A 21151-nucleotide genomic window follows, 5' to 3' on the forward strand; every position below is an offset into this window, starting at 1 on the left:
GCATAAAAGGATGAAATTATTACATGCGTCTTAAAGTTGTCGACGGGCATTAGCCCCGTAACTGTCTGTTATCGATTGATCCCCGCATAGTTCGTCTCTAAGTATACAGGAGAATTCCATCAACCATCTCGCAAGCTGGAAGCAAAACTGCGGAGCCGCACGATCCTGCCAAAAAAAAAAAAATGAGATCATCGAGACATGGAGGAACGTAACGAAACAAAATCAATGATTATGAGTGAGGGGGAGGGGGCCACAATAAACATATATGAAATGCATTATAGGCACGCGCTTGATCTCAGTCACGACACCGCGTCTGCACACCATATGTGCCTTCGATCGATCGTGAACGTGGTGTCCACCGATTATGGCGTTCATTATTTTCTCGGTGTTTTCTCGTTCAGCGCTCACCGCGCGCCAAATATACCGATCACGGCTGGCGTATCAAACACTCCGGGTGCGGGAAGTGAGCCTCGAGCGGCTGTCATGTAATGAAAGAAGGGAAGAACGAGCGGCGGCCGTAATTTATACTCGCTCGGTGGCGCGAGTTCGTGTGTGCGCGTGTTACGCCGGGCGTATACTGTGTGAAGAACACTGCAGAAAACAAGAAGGCATCTCACGAATCTCGACTTTGGGCGTGCGCGTGCACTTAAAAACGGTGGGAGTCCATAAACACACGCGGGCATTCGCTTGTTCGCGATTCACCGCATTGTGTGCGCTGCGGACGCAAGTGCTGCGCACGCGTTCGACGTGCGAAACGCCGCGCTTCATTTTTCTTTCGGCAGAACAATGGACTTTATCTCAGCGTTAAAGGAAAACCCCCATAATTTCAAGCTACGTGCAACAACTCTCTCAGGGGCTATCCATATGCCGTATGTAAACCATACATTTCATGTATATATATATATATATATATATATATATATATATATATATATATATATATATATATATATATACACTATGGTTAGTTTGTAGATCGTTATGTTGCGATATGTATGTGTTGTCACATATGTTGCGAGGTATCAGCCATAACTCATAATAATTATGATGATCGGTCACAGTCCGCGAAGTGGGAATCTGTACGCATGTTTCGCTATATATACCTACATATTAATGGCCTGTTCCTCCTCTGCATGCAATCACTTCTGCTACGGCGAATTTGCGCTATGCGCTAAGCGAGCGGTTTCGATGCGAACCAAGTTTGCGAAGTTTAAAGAGAAAAAGAAAAGCTGTTTTGCTGCGTCGAACATTACATGCGAGCAATAAGAGGGGCAAGGGGCGTAGAAAGTGTATTATGCTGGAAAGACAGCTATATGTTCCTAAGTGTATATACCCATGAAGGAACTTCTAAACCAGCGCAAATACCCTGTGTGCAATACTGTAGGGCAATGTAAATGACTGACTTGTTTGAGTGTATGACAGTTATTTACTCATCAGCTATTGCGTTTTATATCACATGGATATCAGTGATGTGATAGCATGAATAATTTGGGGGTTTTTTACGGGCCAAAACTTCGATTGGATTATGAAGCATGCTGTATAGTGGAGGGCTCCGGGAATTTTGACTATCTGGTGTTCGGTAACGGGCACTGACGTCGCACAATATAGACAGGTCTTTAGCATTTCACCTCCGTAGAAATGCGGTCTCCGCGGGCGGAACCAAATCCGCGACCGTGAGCCGCCGAGCACCGCTCTACACCACCGTGGCGAACCATGGCGGTCCCTGTTGGCTGCGCTTGTGCGAGGATGGTGTGGGTGTGATTCTATATGTTGCGTGCGCATGCGTGCGTGCGCTGCATGTAGTTTGCGTTTTTTGTGCATTATAGATATGTCTTTTTAGTGTCTTTTCTTTTATCGGTGCAACAGACAACATGCACTATACTTGCTGTGCACGCGCGTGGAATCGAACGTTTCTCACTTGTGGTTTGTTGAGGCCGTTCTGCGCGCGTTGGCCAGTTAACTATACTGTCTAAATCAAACATTTTCAAGTGAAAATACGAAGGCACAGGCATCTTCAGCAAGTCTCACAAAGAGTACCAGGTGTAGCCGCGACAAGCTGTTCGCATTTGTTTCAGTGTTACTGCTCGCCGATTTTGTTATTTTATTCCGACGCTGCCCTTGAGGAGCCAGCACGTGGCAAGAATTAGTTCAAAGCTGTTTGTACATGTATGGAGCTTAGAGCATTGACTCTTGTTCTCCAGTTATGAGCGGCGGTTTTCTGCGAACTAAAGGCCACAAGTGCGGAGGGTGTTCCGTCGTAACACCAGCCTCGGCCATCCTCGACGCGCAACAATCGGCGAAAATGAGCCCGCGGCATCGCCGCACAGTAGCAGGCGAGACAAAGCGATTCTATTGACGCAGAAGAATTGGGGAAAGGGAGTGCACGTGTGCATGCACTCACTCTCCAGGAGAGCCAGAGACGCAGCGCCGCGAGCCGATTAGGCGCTGATTTTCTATCAAGCGGCGTGACTGCCGGAGCAAGGAGAAAAACGAATATGGGGGGGGGGGGGGGGGGGGGGGGGGGGGGGGGTCGCTTGAAACGAGAGTAGCACCACGCCTGAGGCATTGTATCAACCACGCACTATGTGGGACTCTCTGAGCAACTTCCTCCCACCCCCCCACTGCCCCAGGGGTTTCTGCAGTACCTCCCACCCCCCACTCGCAACCCTGCACAAACATGTTTCGTCGCTTTCAGTTAAGTTCTTGTTGCGTCAGAGCGCCGTGTCAGAAGCCCGTGTACCTTCGGTGGGGCGGAGATCACGCGGCAGCCATAGTTGCGGGAGGGGGACGCCAGGGCGAGCGAACAAGCCCCGGGTAGATGGCCATCGATGCACTGGCACCAACGCTGAGGCAGACACCAGGCAGCGAAACAGGCTCGAGTGATTCCGGTGATCGAGGGTCATTACGGTAAACTCGATTACTCTACTTTGGCGCTCGGAATTGCGATCGAGTGGGTGCTCCCGCAAGCATGGCGCCAGCACCCGTCTGTTAGCTTCTCGCCTGGAGGTCTCGCTAACATATCAAAATCGGCGCGGGGCGATTTCAAGGAGCTATACAAGCCATGAAATGACAGTTATGCCCAATGTTACGCAAGTCTTGGCCGAAACTCCAGCTGACAGTCCTCATCGGAACTTTGACAACAAGCGAAGGCCGGGCCCGAGCAATGTGCAGGGGTAAAGCGTTGGTGAAATCGTTGCAAAGGGAACTCAGGCTTTCATTAATTGCTACCACGTGACTCACTTTCAGACCTGAAAAAGTAGAATGCCCTACTAATTCATCTCAATACGCTTCGACTTAAGAAGTTATGAATACCCTGGAATCCTACAACGCAGGGGTGTAGCCAATTAGGAAGAAGGTTCAACCCCTCCCCCCTTTGCCAAAGTTTTTCAATTTTGATTGTGTATATATGCACACACACATACAAACGCGCGAGAAAACATATTGAAAATTGATTGAACCTTCCCCCCCCCCCCCAACTCTGATGGAACAGATGAAACTATATATAAAATACGCATGTTTCAAAAACTTAAGGAAGTTGGTGAAAGCTAGTGGTCTAACGTCGACAGTTCGGTTCGAAAATGGTTCTGAAGTATTGGTGCCAAGAGCTTGTCTCGGCGTGCTGATAACAAAGGCACCAATAGGTTCTCTATTAGCTAGTAGATACCGAAGCCTTTATAGGTATACAGCTCACCAACGAACCTGTCACCGCCTTTTTGTAGCGGGTATGACTTCAGGTGAAGGTGTGTTTGGATACCTCGCATGCATGCCTATTCATGACCAGCCAAAATTTAACCCATCGTCTCAATGCATTCCGCCGATGTCGAATACACTCAGTCAGCCATTTCAAAAGAGAGGGAGTCAGCTGTGCAGAGCACAGCTTATTCCCTCCCTTAAGCAAAAAAGTATGATTTCGCATGTGACTTTTCGCCTTTGTATTCAGTCACACTTTACAACCGTAATACACACGTGTTTAATAAATGATACTCAGCCTGAAAGCCAGGACAAAAAAAAGCTTATTTAATACAAATAAAAAATAAAATTGAGCCTTGTTGGTCTTGATTCATATCCGAAAAAACAATACCAGTAGCCACTGAGGGATTGCTATCGTGCATCTAAATTTAAGTAAAGAGGCCTCATGCATTTCTGCCTTTAATTGATATCGCTGTGGCCGGGATGCGAACCCATGCCCTTCGATTCATCAGCCGGGTACCGCAGCCACTAGGCCACCACGGCGCGCATGCGGAGAAGGTTCAGCGCAGGGCAAGACAACAGAGAAGCACATACGGTCATCGTTACTCGCAACTCAATCCTTAATTGTTGCTCAAAGCACGGGCACCAAATAGCAATGCCCAGAATCGTAAAGACATGTAATACCTCAAAACACGAAACACATTTTCCCTTTGGTGCTCACGTTTTGTGCAGTAAGGATTAAGGGGCGCACAACTTCCCGTGTGTGCTTGTGTCTTCTCTTTATTCTCTTTTCTTACGCTGAAATGCTTTGAAGATAACAATTTGAATAACTTTGCACTTCGGAGATTCAGTCAAAATGTAGCATGGTTCCGAGCGAAATTTCATATTTCACAAGTATTTCGAATAACCTAAAACTGCTAAAAAAAGCTTATAGGCACAGAGTTTATAAATCATGAGGCGTGCATCGAAAACAGATATTGTTTGCATTAGTAATATGGAAGTGCATTGGTTAGGTAATCTAATTCATAGAAACGTTGTGCGTCGAACGGCTAATTTTTGCCACTCCATGGGAGCCACTGTGAAGGCGTGTAGTTGGTTTAGTATCCCCCCAGCGCTTAAAGCACGAAATTAAACATTTCTGAAGTGGCCAAAACCTCCTCCTCCCCCTCTTTTTTTATAGAAAAGAAGGAAGGGGTGTGTGGAGGGGGTTAGGCAACTACCTAAATACACGTTTCTTCCGTAACTATAGAATTGCGGTCCTGTACACCTGTACACTACTGTGCGATGTCAGTGCACGTGGTTGAAGTTAACCGGAGCGCGCCATACGGTGCCATTCCTATATAGACTGCCTGGGTTGGGACATTAAGGCCCATATACGAAACCAATATGAGGTCGTGGCTTTTGGCAAAAGAAAAACGAAAAAAGGGAAAACAACCATCTTTGTTTAGCTCGAGCTTAGAGATTCTCAACGAACGCGATGTATTCCATGCTCCGTTCGTCTGGAACTTTAGCACCTTCAGCCTTCTATTATCTGGCAGTGCGCCCAGGTTTCCGTGAAGACTCGGTGATTTCGCCAGATCGCGCGCTTCGCAAACCCTTGACGCCGATAGTACACATGTATAAGTACATACAGCAGCGCTAAGATTCAGCGATGCGTGTTGCATTCCCCGATGGCCCACTGCGGGCAGTTCAATGAACCGATCCCCACTTTAGTGGGGTGAGCTTCTCCTACGCGGACGGCGTCGCCTGGCTAAAGATCGGGTGCGTAATGAACCGTATCCTACTACTCGCTATAAATTGCGGGGAACGAAGGCGCAGAAACCTGCGGCAGGGAACACTGCATGGCCTTAAACTTCTCAAAACCAAACCCCACTTCGCAAAAACCAACTAGCCCACTTTACTTCAACACTGGCATATCTGGTATACCACAAGCACTCGTCGCATGTGGACAATCGACAATGTAGCGTGAGCTGCAGCTTACGCCTTTATTAGAAGTGATACCATAAAGAAAGAGTGAGAGAGAGAAAGGAGCCAGTGTATATATCTTCTCCTCGTGCATAACCTGAAACTTTCATTATCTCTTATCAATAAAATTGCGGCCTTGGACCACTCTTAATGGCAACCTGCATGAAGCGAGTCTCCGACTGCAGTGTTTGCGCAAGTCTGCCAGTCGTTTCTCACGCGCACCAATTATCGACATAGCTTCATGAAATACCGCGTGCGCGTTTCTTCCTTTCTTACGCACCCGGCAACTATTAGCGGCCCATGCAAAGCCTCTATGGCACAATCGCGTGTCCAGACACATGGAGGCACCTGCGGCCTCTTAGTAGCGCCTACCCCATGGCAACGGGGCATTTCACTACAGCAACATGGTAAAACTGTCTCTCTAAATATGCGTGTATAGTGATGAAGCAGCCAGGAATGTGTCGTGCAAAATATTCTTTAAAATTTCGAAGCCCGCGTGACCGGCTTCTCGTTGAACGAAAGGAAAGGACGAATTAGATGAAGAAGGAAGAACAAACACATGTTAGCTTGGTGAGAAGGAATAGCGTCAAGTGTACACACACACACACACACACACACACATACACACCCATATATATATATGTATATATATATATATATATATATATATATATATATATATATATATATATATATATATATATATATATATATATATATATATATATATATATATATATATATATATATATAATGCGTGTTAGAACGCAAACGCACTTGAGGGCCAGGTAGTGGCCTGTTACGCGAGAGGGAACCAAGTGTGTATTTGGTATGGGAGGGGAGTAGTGATTTATTCTTTTTTTTTCCTTGCTGGGAGGCTTGTAAGGAGAAAGAGACTTTCGTCGTTGTTTCCAATTCCAATCCGAGCGACATATATCTGCGTGTGAGTGTGCCGTGCATGGGCGAGTATAGTATATATGTGTGACTTCTGTGTGACTACGTGTATTACACTTCACCGAGCCAAATTTTGAACGAGGGTGGACGCATAGGCGTTTGACGGCAGAGTGAGATAGTAATGCTTTCCAGCCCTCACAAATTTAAAGGGAGAGCGTTGATTTTTTTTTAATTGTAAGCTCACGTTTGAGCTATAGTCGGGACAGAGTTTTCACGCAACGCGCACGAGCGATTCTGCCTTCCCTCTGAAGTGGGACTGCAGCCACGGCCTGCATTGAGCTTGCTAAGTATCTTGAAGAAGCCTGGTCTTGGAAGGATGCAATCTCTTAAATTTTGTGCGCGATGGTTAACTGTGAGCGCTTTAGAAACATTGTGAAAACAGAGCAATGACGTTTCTTCGCGCTGCCGTCACTACGGTGTAAAGACATTTCTTTGTGGCCGCACTTCGCAGCTGTTTAAAATATACATACGTTTACGACTGTTCCGAGCAAAATAGCTTTGCACATAGAAAGCTAGCTTCTCTTTGCAATCAAAAACTGTCCCTTGCATTTAGCAATGTATAATACAAACGCCACGTCTATAAAGTACTTACGATGACAGTTTCGTTACAAGTGATTCAACTGTGAAACAGGTCCCATGGAGCGCATGCACATACTTCTCGTTCACGCTTATACATTTGGTATTGGTATACAGTTATTTCATGTGCAACACGGCGTATAACGTGTCACCGTGCCGCACATTCTTCTCAAGGTCCTGGTTGCCATTGTGGTGCGCATGGTCCGAACCACCGCACTGGTCATTCTTGCCGCCGACATCACTCTGAGAAGCAACCTCGCGGAAGACTGGGGTGTGCATCTCACTTATGACCCCGTGAATGGGCGCCCGTCCAGGGTATACAATAGAGGCACGGGTGGACGTCACTGGGCATCCAAACCCTGCAGTGTGAGGCACTCTCATCCCACCCACGATTGAGCGCGCACCCAATGTAATTGTGAACTTGACCGCTATGTCTGCGAAGACTCGTGGAGCAGCCACTTCGTCTGCTGTCGCCATGTGGCTCTATATACCGTCCTCACAAGGGGGCAGGGTCGTCATAGGCGTCGGCCACTTACGGATCTCGCACGCAAGGGTGTTAGTGAGCACCACTGTAGGCATTTTCACCAGCGTCCCTTTTGCGGCTCCAGTACAAATAGAAGAGAAAAGACAGTCAGAGAGTTTTGTGTGTGTGTGTGTGTGTGTGTGTGTGTGTGTGTGTGTGTGTGTGTGTGTGTGTGTGTGTGTGTGTGTGTGTGTGTGTGTGTGTGTGTGTGTGTGTGTGTGTGTGTGTGTGTGTGTGTGTGTGTGTGTGTGTGTGTGTGTGTGTGTGTGTGTGTGTGTGTGTGTGTGTGTGTGTGTGTGTGTGTGTGTGTGTGTGTGTGTGTGTGTGTGTGTGTGTGTGTGTGTGTGTGTGTGTGTGTGTGTGTGTGTGTGTGTGTGTGTGTGTGTGTGTGTGTGTGTGTGTGTGTGTGTGTGTGTGTGTGTGTGTGTGTGTGTGTGTGTGTGTGTGTGTGTGTGTGTGTGTGTGTGTGTGTGTGTGTGTGTGTGTGTGTGTGTGTGTGTGTGTGTGTGTGTGTGTGTGTGTGTGTGTGTGTGTGTGTGTGTGTGTGTGTGTGTGTGTGTGTGTGTGTGTGTGTGTGTGTGTGTGTGTGTGTGTGTGTGTGTGTGTGTGTGTGTGTGTGTGTGTGTGTGTGTGTGTGTGTGTGTGTGTGTGTGTGTGTGTGTGTGTGTGTGTGTGTGTGTGTGTGTGTGTGTGTGTGTGTGTGTGTGTGTGTGTGTGTGTGTGTGTGTGTGTGTGTGTGTGTGTGTGTGTGTGTGTGTGTGTGTGTGTGTGTGTGTGTGTGTGTTTGTGTGTGTGTGTGTGTGTGTGTGGGCATGTGTGTACATCAAGAAATTCGCCCTCTGTTCCAATACTCAGTGACAAGTGACCCCCGATCGGCGGTTGTGGTCGTATTTTCGGTATATATCGCTGAGTGACATACCTTCTGTGCTACAAGAAATTTTGTTTTGCCCATATCGCTCGGAATGCAGTATATATGCAGCAGGCTAGCAGCGCATGCTATATGTATAATGCACGTTGTATACACTTCAAGTCTGAGCAACCCAACCGTCTCGTATTTTCCGCGCTCGTTTCCTTTAGTTTTCGCTTCCGGGGCGACTTCACGTGCTCTCGCCTCGTAATAGTATGCACGGTTACACTCTGGGAAGCGCGAGGCGTGCACTCGAAGGAAGGAAGACGCTGTACGCTTGCCCGGTATACGAGCGCCTTCACGGAACACGTGCACGCTCCTGCGCGTTACGTGCATATGTGTTACCTCAAATGCGGAAACACTTCGATCAACGTCTACACACCGGTGCTCTGCACAGAGGCCGACCGGTCTTGGATTCCAATGACACAATGGTGTGACGGCTTTCTTTCTTTCTTTCTTTCTTTCTTTCTTTCTTTCTTTCTTTCTTTCTTTCTTTCTTTCTTTCTTTCTTTCTTTCTTTCTTTCTTTCTTTCTTTCTTTCTTTCTTGCTTGCTTGCTTGCTTTCTTTCTGCGTAGTGTGAAGTTGACACGTTGGACTTTCAGTTCAACGGGAGACTCAGACTAAAATGGACTTTATCCTCAGTTGTACTCGTGGAGGCAGGAGGAACGAGGGCACAATCGACAGTCTCGTCACTGATACAATGAACGCATGATGCAGCACAGAATGACATCGTCCCAAGCTGCATCATCCATTGTCTCACGAACCGACAGACGAGGCCTGTAAATTGTGGCGTGTATGTTTCTGCCTCGTGCGTCACTGCAGATGATACAGGTCAATTGCAAGTCCGAGCTTCGAGGGAAAATTGATGTATAATCCCACGAAGAAAAAAAAAAGAAAAACGCTCGTTTTGTGCGGAACGCGAACAGAGTCACTGCGAGAGTTGGGAGAGCGGCCTTTCAAAGCCTTTTTTTTTTTTAACTCTTTGGGTAGCTGCTTTAACTACGCGTGCAAAGTACTCACTATATGAAATAAATCATCTTAAATTTTGTGTAGTACGCAGGCATTCACTGTGCCATCCTTCATCATTATTAGGAGAATCGTGGTATCCACTACACACTTGCAAGAAATTTTGTTGATATTTTTTTATGCTGTGGCTCACGACGAGGAAGAATTGTGCCTGAAGCTTTGTAATGGGTTGGAGCTTTAGATGACCCACTCGTGTCACAATTCGCACTGTGGGACGTCTGGTCGTTTTTTGGTTGTTCTGAAACGTTTTATTACTTACAAGTTAACACGATTCCTTTGCCGACATCAAGTCTGCCTAGGGTCACCTTGGAGCGGAGATCCAAATGGCTTGGCTCAGTGATAGAACACTGGGCCGGCACGCAGGGAACCCGGGTTTAAATTCCATCGTGTTGTTTGTGTTTTTATATCGGTAAGCTTGTTTTTTCTCACTTCGCGCTATAGTGGTTACAAACACCGCCGGCGGACAACTACGGCGCACGCGACCGCTGTTGTGATCTCATTACAACGTTCGCTGTAAAATGGCGTGAGTTATAGCACGCATGACCTTTTTAAAAACGGCTCCCTGGGCGCCGCCATAGTCCTCTTTGGGCTGCGCAAATTGGTGTGACCCCTCAAAAATGCACTGACAAGGCTGCACCCTTTTTCTTTCTTTTTCGCGCGTAGGCCATCATGGCGGGTTTTTCTTTTTCCTCGAGTGAAAAGGTGTACACTAAGCTGAAAGCGTGAGCTGCTCGTACCACCATCCCTAGATGTTTCGCTAGAGAACCTGATTACAACATCTGGGGCAACGCAGAATTGGTAAGTGAGCTGGCAAGTGGATTCCATCATTCAACCACTGTTCAAACGAAACCTTGAGTGAGGTTGATGCCGATAATGATGGCGCGAGCTTTGGTCATTCGGTTACCTGATTCGACACTTAAAAGGCAGGGTTGGCGCGCAACAGCGCGCCGGTGTAGGTTTGGACGGCGGGCGGGGTCCGCCGTTGAGGCAAAATTGAGACAAGGTGAATGGAGAGGCCCGGCGAGTGACGCGCGTGAAAGTTGTATCAGTACGTACAGCTGCGCAGCTCTTGCCGTTCACGCGCTGTTCGCCGTCGATTCGCCGGGTTGACGTGCAAGAAAGAGAGTACTCCGAAGGAAGGAAGGATACGAAGTGGGGGGGGGGGGGGGCACACGCGTGAACTCGAAAGCAAGCCATGCGTAGTCGCCCGCCACTGCAGCGACCACCAGCGCACAGCAGCGGCGGGCGGGCGGCGTCCGCGAATCACGCGGAAGACGGTTCCTCGGACAAGCGGGTCAACGCACGCGGCTGCCGCCGCGGCCGTGCGCGGAGAGCAGCGCCATTGTCTGGCGCCTCAGAGGCGTCGGCGGCCCCGCCAAGAAAACGGAGGGGAATGGCGTCGGCCAGCTTGCGCTTGCTGCGCACCCAGCGGTAGTGTGTCGCCGAACGAGCGAACCACGGCGCGCATGCATCAGCATGCGTCCACAACCGACAATGTCACGCGCTTCCGGTCCTCGTTGCCAACCCCGAGTGACCCGGGCGTGCCCGAGCGACTCCGCTCTGGAAAGAACTGTTGATAATGAGATGAATGGGACAAGAACTGGCCCTGCTAACGGGATGGAGCACGTTTTCCATCTGCGTGCTTCCGGGGCCTACGAAGCTTGCAGAGGCCTCGGACGAGGTCTCAATGCGGCCCTCTAGGAGGGCGTATCCAACTCGGAGAAGCGACATTCATTCGGAAGCTAACGATAACCCGAAGCTGTGTAGACTTTTGCAAAAGCCAGCTCTTTGTGCACGTGCGACCTTTTCGTGGTCTTTGGGTTGTCTCCCTGTCAAATGTCCCCGTGTGAAGGCCAGCAGACGCCCTATACCACGCCCCCCCCCCCCCCCCACCCCTTTTTTTGCAACCTAAGTCACGATCACAATTTACGAGCTCGGTCTGTGCTCCGAAATGGAGAAAAGGGAGCATTTACATTATCAATAGTATGCCCTCCACAAACCACTTGTCACTGTTCTCCTCGGTGATAAAAAAAAAATCTGGCAATATAACTCCGAACTCTTTGCCGCAGCGCCAAATGCTCTACTTCTGTGAATATCGAGAAACGACCTAGTTCGAATTCATTGCTGTCGCCCTCTTTTACCATGCTGTTATCCTCAGTTAAAACTCCCGGATATGTAGACGCGCGATATTTAAAAATTTTTCTTCTTCCAGAATACAACTCCAGCGCTGTAGACTGCACTTCAAGTACATATCGGCTTGTTGCCGGAGTGAAATCAATGTTCGAGTTAATACGCAGAGATGTATACCCAGCCAACCCGAGTGTCTGGCTTCAGTTATAAATGAAATTGTCTTCTTTCTTCAGCGAGACTAGCAGCGTAAACCTAGACCGAGGTACGCGTTGCAGTGGTAACCTGTGTGCGCATCTTTCTCGTTGGATGCCTCGCACGATGGTCTGTCCCTTGGCTTCATACTTCGCAAAACCAAACGCGCAAGCAGATGCATACCACCTTATATGGACAAGTCAAGGGCTACAGCCAGAACGCTCCCGTCACCTCCTTCAAGCCGGCCTTCGCTACAGTGACACAACCAGTTACAACCACTGGACACACGACAACACTTTCACAAGACGTTACTTCACTTCATACACAACACCCTAACGGCGCGCATTTAATAGACATACACTGAAAAAAAATATTAGGCCTTAAAGGCAAGCCTACGTCGAAATAAAAAAAACGAGCTATCATTCAGCGATCAAGGACAGCTATCCATAGTTATTTAATATGATGCGCTCTGCATATAATAGACAAACCGAAACAGAAGGCGAGTCAGGCATACAGGTGAGGGAAGCGCGTGAACCGTACTACATTGGCTTGCCCTTAACCCCGCGTTTATACTGTCTCTTGTAAACGGCCATGTTATCCGTCAAAAGTTTAGCAATGTATAGTTGTCATATAGATGTGCTGCTATCGGAGAGGCTCCGTTATAAAGCTCTTCACAATCCATCCGAGGCCTACCGCGTTTAACGACCGCAAAACGCAGTTGATGCAACTAATGAAGCGAGTGTTATGGCACTATATGTTCCACAACTGAATAACAATTGTAATATTACGTGCATCGTATAAACTGTGTACTGACACTCGAGTCATGTCGGTCAGCATGAAGACGACGCTTGACTGGACACACACGCGACCGTCGTGGGCGCAAGTGCATCGCCCGCTTTTGTCTCTTAGCTGCCGATGTCGCGCATGAGGCGTTGAGCGCCTTTGTGTCAAGTGCATGCTCAACGCTGTATTTCACGATTTGCATTTTCGCCTGTAGCACTCTGCTCGTCCTCCGGTTTCTATTTTACGAACGTCGACACCGGCCATTGCAGTTTCCCGTTCGCACAAGTCATTTCTTGCATCAAAAACTGCGCTAATAAATCATGGTTTTCCTCCGATTTTCTGCTCCATAGCTTTATTTATAAAATGGCGAAGTACGTTTCACATAGGAAGCTTGACGTCTCAAAAGCGAATCGCTGTGAGACCTTCAACCCTATAAACCAACCATCAAACCAAGTTTCGGCAAGGAATTCAGAACGGGAAAGTTTCTGTCGCTTCGTTGCCCAGCTGATGACGATCATATTTCGGTCACATAGCGAAAAAAAAAAAGAAGCTTTTGAAGGTTCAGTCATCTCTCCCAACTCAGTTGTCTTTAAAACGTCCCTTTGAACATTTAGTAGGTTGTATCCACTTCCACTAGAGAATTGGGCACGATGTCGGTCCAGTTTTTATTGCAGGTGATATGCCGCCCTTTCGGGCACCAAAAGTACCACGATGCGAATGAGCGCGTTTCAAGAAACAATAGACACGAGGAGTCGGGTGTGGAACGAGTTGCACACAAGGAGGGGGTGGGGGGCGGCGTACATCCCACGCCGCCCGCACTATGCATGTGGCCGGGAATTTCTAATTGGCGCTGCGGCCGCGTGTTTGTGGAGCGCGGACAATGGGCCGAGAAGGCAAACAGGGACACGCCGGCCGGCCGGCAGTCTGTGCGTGCGTGGGGCGATGAAAGAGGTCAGTCAGGGCTGGTGCAGCAGTGAATGAAAGGGCCCGCCTTTTCTCTCTCTCACTCACTCTTTTATTAGGGCAGCCGGTCGGCCCAGAGAGCGCCTCAAAGGCCGGTACTGTCAGCAGTGTGCACTGGCGAGTGTATCTATCCATTCCCGTATACAGGAGAAGACACGCGCACTGTGGCATGGCTTACATGTGTTGTACGGCGAACAACGGTCTCCACTGGGGCATATACGTGTGACGCTGGTTGCGTGTGTGTACTTGCGCCGACAAGGTCAGGGACAATATATATGAGCAAGCGCTACACATAACGGCTTAACTGTCTCTTCAAAGACGAGCACGAACAATGCATATACATAGCCACCAGGCAGTGTGGGCGCCTCCCTTTTTCTACTGGAGCCTCATGCAAGACCGCGCAGTAACGGGACGTCGTCGAATTCAGCTGTACGCAGTTGTATGCTTTGACCTCGATTACGGCGTATTTGTACTTGGGTGCCCCTTACGCATCTTGCGAAGCGCATCCAGTCTAAAATCTCGCACTGTTTAAGACCTGTTTGAACACAAAGCCCATGTACACAGTTAAGTGCTCCGTGCAGCGTATATGCTTCTAAGCACCCGAGTTTTTTCACCCGTGACGCCTTGAATACCTTAGAGGCGTGCATTTAGACAAACGCTAAGAAGGATGGAATGCTGGGCGAGTTGGTATGTATAGTGTGCCCTGGCTAACTCTAACCAGAGCTTAAAGATTTGCCGGCGCACTCTCTGACATAATTCTCAGCCAGTTCTGGTGCTGGACATATCGGTATCGAGATATACAATATGTCCAGACGGACAACCACATATAGTCATCCGTCCGGCCAACGACAAGGTGCCCTTTCGAAAAAGCACGTTTGTAAACTTAGCCAGTGATTCGTCTTATGAGACAAGTAAGGGTCCGAATTCAGGTAATTATTTCCCTGGGCCTTTTTTTTGTTGGCCTATAGCTTTCCACAATAATATGGACAACGTCTAATTGGCTGATTGACTTTTCAGCGAACTCTCCCAGCGTAAAAGACTTTTGTGAATATGGAGCAAGAAAGCTATATTTTTCTTAATAATGCGGAGAGAAGAGAGACAGAATCACGCCCGTAGCTGATCGCCGTCCACAGTCGTCTCCTCGCTCTTTCGGCACGGCTCACCTCTGCATATCACGCTAAGTAACGCGTGACGCATGTCACGATGCAGTGGAGACGATCGTATATTTCCGTCCATTGCCTCACGCCCATCGCTCGAAAACATGTGGCACGCGGCGGCGGTGCGCATTCGATCATACGAGCGGATGCCACACGAAGCGAGCATCCGTCGACGCTGGAAGAGAACCTCTCGGCTTCTTCCGTCTCGAGTGGCGGTCCAGCAGCACACACGTACACAGCTGCTTCGACGGACACGCCTGTGTGCAAATAGGAAGCGTAGTACGGGCATCCACGTGTCACTCTAATTCAGTGCCCCAGAGAACGAAGGAGGGAAAGGAAAGGCGGGGATGTTAACCAGTCTAGAAGGGCCGGTATGCTACCCTACACGGGGAAAGGGATGAGGGAGTTTTAAAGATGGAGAAAAATGGAGGAGAGAGCACGCACACACAAAGTCACACTGCGCCTGGGGATGGTCAATAACGTATCCACCTGCAACTCAGCGCACGCGAAACTCAGCTTAGACTACGGAAATTCGCATATAAATGAAACAAGATAATTTTTAGGACTCGTTCATCTGATACAATTTTAAAACCAAGAGAAACGGACGCCAAACAAGGATCATGTCGGTCTTCATTAAGGTTGTATACTGAACGAAGAAATGAGCCCTCGAAATTACCTTCTTTCGTTTGTCCATAACGATGGTCTCGTTCCGGCAGACTGGATGCCTTCAGGTAGTGTGCGAGAGCTAATTGGTCAGTGTACCGCTCAATGAAAGAAGACGTGCAACGCCTGCTGGCAAAAAAAAAAGAAGAAGAAGAGTGTCCCACACCCGCCGTCGGTAAACTACGAGCGAAGCTGACACTCCCATGTAAATAAATACTCAGTTAAGTTAACGGGAAAACTACTAGTGCACCGTAGCTCAACTTAACCAGCACTGTGCGTGGTATCCGAAGGTTTCAGGTTCGGTCCCTGCCAAGCGGCAAGTTGTCTTTTCCACCGCTTTACTTTCTTCATCTATGACAGATTTCCTAGAATAAACTTAAAACAGTACAACTGCGTACGTTACTTGGCTTGATTATCAGCTGGTTTTCGTTAAGGAAATGTGCACACGTGTTTCGCGTCCTCTTGATGGGAGGCACACAGATACGAAATACACTCAAAGTAAGGCCGAGACTCAACCGCAATTCCGTGAACGGTGCATCGTTTGCAGGTTAAAAAAAAAGCACATTGCGTTTGAAAGCAACAGAAATCTTGCACTTAGCATGTTATAGGGTAACTTTAGCTACGCCGAACTGGCCAATGTTGGTTGATTGATTAATTGATATGTCAGGTTTTACGTCCCGAAACTACCATATGATTATGAGAGACGCCATAGTGGAGGGCTCCGAAAAGTTCGACCACCTGGGGTTCTTTAACGTGCTCCCAATTCCGAGCACATGGGCCTACAGCATTTTCGCCTCCATCGAAAATGCAGCCGCCACCGCCGAGATTTGATCGCGTGACCTGCGGGTCAGCAGCCGAGTACCTTAGCCACTAGACCATCGCGGCGGGGGCAACTGGCTTATGTTGGAGAAAACACTTCAAAATTTCTCGTTTTACCTGCACTGACATCCCTTTGTGAATTCGGCTGAACGCGAATAAAGGAAAAAAGAAAAGGCAATCATGACTTTTGTTTGCGTAAGAACAATCAGATGCATTTTAATCCTAGTGTACTTACATCTTTGGCTGCGACCGAAGTATCTTATTAAATGAGTCGACCGATTGTCGAAACAAAAAAAGCTTTTTCATATATGAAGAATTCGATGCCATTCGAAAATCAAATCCGCTAATCTTTAGCCTGACCGAGTGGAGAGCAACGTCAAAATTCAGCTCAGTTTGACTCGGGGAGAAAAAATGATTGACAAATCAAAAGGACGAGGTTTCATCTCCACTTGCAATGAATTTCCGCAGAAATTATCTAGCTGACAGACGCCTACGGTGTGCATACTGTAGGCATTCGCCCCTGAAGCCACACGGGCGCTTGGCTCCCAGTGTGACTTCTGTACTGTCGTGATGCGGACTCGCCTACACCGGAGTATACTCGGGCCAAGCCGGCTCTCAACAACTGCACGAAACCGGTATTGCGCGCCCCTTCTCTCTTTAATATTCTACGTCCATATATTTTTTTTAATTTGTCATGGCGGCGTGATCGCAGAGTTATGGGTCGATATTGCGTAAAGGTGGACGCATCAGGAACCGGAAGAGCTTGCAACTAATTGTGGGCAAACTCCTTGACGAGTCAGTGAAGGCTGTTTTTGCAATTTCGTGGGCATGCGCGTAAATTTATATTTTTAATGCACATACACTGTAATGTTATGCAATGTTACTTATATTAAGACAGTAATCTTATGACACTCAAGGCGCATTATTGCCATCGCCGTGATGTTCCGCCTGAAATCCAAGGGAGATAGCATGGGCCCTGGCGACGTGTGTTCTATGTGCGATTGAAAGCGTGTGATGGCTGCCTATGATCATTGCTGAAGTGTATAGGGAAAGTGCCAGCCGTATTTCGTTGAAGGGCGCATGGAGATACCATTCAAAGAGGGAACTGGGTGTGTCCTCTTTGGCTTTTAACTCCAAGGAAATAAAAAAAGAAACATAAAGAGGGACAGATACATGAAGAAGAGAGAAATAGATACAGAGAGAGAATAGTTAAGGGAAAAAATAGAAAGAGCGAGAAAGAAAGAAATGGGTAATGGTCAGACAAAAAAATGCTAATGATTCAAGCTACGCAGTACTATGATTATCAAGCGATATCCAATCTAAACCTGTCGATACCTAGCCAATATCGTGACTTACAATATAATCACGTGAACATAGGCGCATGGGCATGGGCGTATACGCCTAGTCAAGCAGGGACCAGCCGTGGGCCGAGAAGCTCTACTACGCCACAGTCTTGCACGACTCGGTGCAAGATGCGCATTTTTTTCTCGATTTTTGATTGCACCATGACTGATTTATTTGTGCAAGGGCGAACAAAATTTAGCAGTTCTTTTCTTTTTTAATCCCAGTTATAGCTAGGAGTTTGTAGCCGAAAGCAACACGAATAGGACGCTTAACTATATAGTGAGAGATGTACACGACAAGATGCGATTCGTTGCCGGCCACTCAAGTGCCGAACGTCGTGCCAGGCCACCCAACCGAGCAAGCTCGTTTATACAACACGGAACAGCAAATCTTTCGTATCGTGCGACAAAGACAAGAAGAAACAAGAAGGCACCATGTGTAGTTTGCCGGCACCGCCCTAATTGGAAATCACATCCACGTCTCCTCCCTGGGGCTGATTACGCCGAAGCGTGGCATGCGGCGGAACAACGGCGGTCATTATATTCTTCACCAAGCACGCCTGGTGGCGCATACAAGCAATAAGGTATGCGTACGTCTTGCGGCAGCGGCCGCAGGAAGGGCTGATAAAGGCGCAACACAAGAAGAGACTCCCGCAAGTGGCGGACGACGGTCTGCGCGCACTTTCGCGAACCACGTGCACTATCCCGCGCATGTTACGTGAGCTACATGAACGCAGCGGAGGAAAAATGGTGAAAGGGGAAGTAGAAGAAAAAAAAACAGGAAATTGTGGTCAGTGTGAGCAAAGAGACAATGCACACTGTTGCAAAAGCCGAGTTGGCGGCACACTCAGGCCGCCGTCACGTCGACGCATAAACGCGGAGCCAACTGGGCCCGCGCTGATAGCGTCGGCAGGGAAGAGGACCGCCCGCTGCGACGACTGCTACTGAGTGGCACGGATGCAGTGGAAACAAAAGGGAACCCGGTGAAGATGGCCTCGCGCGTCCTGCCCCCCCCCCCCCCCCCACTATCCCTCGTTCTGCCTTTTAGCCGCCCGAGTCTTTGAATGCGTGGCGCGTGGTGTGTCCGAACGTCGGCGCGGCGCACAACGCTCTCTCTCTCTCTCGAGCAGCTCCTTCCTTCTAACCTCTTTGCTCTCTCTTCGAGGTGAAGAGAAAACAGAAGAGTTGCGTGCGGTGTTCATAGATTCATGCCGGACAAGCGTAATGGTTGAATGTGCCGGCGTCCGTAGCTGGTCAGTGTGTGAACGTGTTGGATGAACATATTGTCTTTTAACCCTACACTTCGTTAATGGGCTGTGCGGCGGCAGCAATTATGCGTGAGGTTGATCCTTCGCTGGTCTATCCGCACGCAGTTGTCTCTGGAGGCTTAGCTAGGGTTTACAAAGCGACGACTCTAAGAGTCATGATGTTGATGATAATAATAATAATAATAATAATAATAATAAAGCTGAGCTCTCTTTCCCTTTTTCACGTTATATCGGGAGGAAACCTGTCTTTATTATGGTCCACCAGAGTGTCATTCTGATGAACCCTGATGAAAAGACCTGCCCTTCAAAAATGAGTGGATAATAATTGTCTTACTATTGATTACAACGCTACAGTTGTGTCATCGCTCTTTATCAGAACAGGACGTTGGTAATAAAAATTATGATTCAGTTGCTAGGGAAAGCACATTCAAGCTATAGTCATGCAGATACTGGACATGGGATCAGCGGAGGTAACCTGACATTGTGCAGAGAGCTCGTGCGAACTATACGCATTGTGAACTCAGCGCTTCGTAAGTGCCCTTTGAAACTCGACGACAACTTTCACTGCCAGATATTGTGATTTGCGAATGCCTACTTTTACGGACTGCATTGCCATCATAACTTTTTCTGATTCGGGTCCCTAGAGTGGAACAAACTAACAAAGCTGTTTGGTCATAAGCACGGTTCGCTGTTGGCAGTTATTGCTGGCCAATCACTGCAACATAAAAGAGCAACCAGTGCCACGGCTTCCCCTCGTGTGGGAGGACCACTCTTACCCCGTTCCATGTCCAAATATAAAAGATTGGGCTGTCCCATGTGCAAAAGCATCTGATGAAACGATGTCGCCATATCGTGCACAATCTCTGATTTATGCTTTTGCTAAGCGTTAAAAACGCATATAAAGTACGTGCAATTTTATAGCATCTTTCTCACTAGAGTGAATATGATTTTCGCAAAGGTGTCGCACTATAATAAATTTCACTGTGAAATTAGGCCACATGAGACAACATATATTTTCACGGTTGAATAGTTAACATCTGTGGCTCAGTTATCATGATATCTCTCTTGTTAACATGGGCACATTAGTCTGATTCTTATTCGGCAGCCGCCATATTACGATGGGAGAGGAGTGCGAAGAGGCTCGTGCATGTGAAGCATCGGTTTAAGAGTCTGCCATGCCGTCTCTGGTACATTGCTTGCTTGCATTGCGGAGAAGTCAGACGCTTTCTTGCACGCCATCAAGCGAGTTTCTAGTTGATATTCGGAGGCCTACCACATATTCATTCAATCAACCAAAGGAACAAGCAGGATTTAGAACAGACTACTCAACAATCGACCACATTCATACTATCAATCAGGTAATAGAGAAATGTTCAGAATGTAACCGACCACTATACATAGCCTTTATAGATTACGAGAAGGCGTTTAATTCAGTAGAAATATCAGCAGTCATGCAGACACTATGGAATCAGGGCGTCGATGAAGCATATATAAACATCCCGGAAGATATCTACAGGGGATCAATTGCTACCATAGTGCTTTATAAAGAAAGCAACAGAATACCAATCAAGAAGTGTGCAAGGCAGGGGGATACAATATCCCCAATGCTATTTACCGCGTGCTTACAGGAGTTCTTCAGATGCCTAGAATGGAAACAGTTAGGCATAAGAGTTATTGTAGAGTACCTTAGAAACCAGCGCTTCGCCGATGACATTGCATTGCTGAGTAACTCAGGGGACGAATTCCAACTCATTATTATGGAGTTACAGAATAACAGCATAAAGGTGGGTCTTAAAATTAATCTGCAGAAAACGAAAGTAATGTACAACAACCTCGGAAAATAGCAGTGCTTTTGGATAGGTAATAGTCCACTTCAAGTTGTAAAAGGCTATGTCTACTTAGGGCATGTAATAACCGCAGAGCCGAACAACGAGATTGAAGTAACTAGAAGAATAAGAATGGGGTGGTGAACATTTGACAAGCACTCTTAAATTATTACAGGTAGATTGCCACTATCCCTCAAGAGGAAGGTACATAACAGTTGTATCTTGCCGGTACCTAGCTACGTAACAGAAACCTGGAGACTAACAATTAGCGTTCAGCTTGAATTGAGGACGACGCAGCGAGCAATGGAAAGGAAAATGGTAGGTGTAACCTTAAGAGACAAGAATAGAGTAGAGTGCATTAGGGA

The 21151-nt window shown here is 47.7% G+C and overlaps 1 protein-coding gene and 1 long non-coding RNA gene across 3 annotated transcripts in view; both read left to right on the top strand.

Annotated features, from left to right (window-relative positions):
* LOC119162229 (Ig-like and fibronectin type-III domain-containing protein 2) overlaps positions 1–21151 on the top strand; it is a 254828-nt gene that overhangs the window by 50791 nt on the left and 182886 nt on the right. The window lies entirely within an intron of this gene.
* LOC142777160 (uncharacterized) overlaps positions 786–21151 on the top strand; it is a 33224-nt gene continuing 12858 nt past the window's right edge. The window contains exon 1 of the long non-coding RNA XR_012887952.1: positions 786–869. This is a non-coding gene — a long non-coding RNA (uncharacterized LOC142777160). The remainder of the gene's footprint in view (positions 870–21151) is intronic.

This window comes from Rhipicephalus microplus, chromosome X (assembly GCF_043290135.1).
Source record: "Rhipicephalus microplus isolate Deutch F79 chromosome X, USDA_Rmic, whole genome shotgun sequence".
NCBI classification, from domain to species: Eukaryota; Metazoa; Arthropoda; class Arachnida; order Ixodida; family Ixodidae; genus Rhipicephalus; species Rhipicephalus microplus.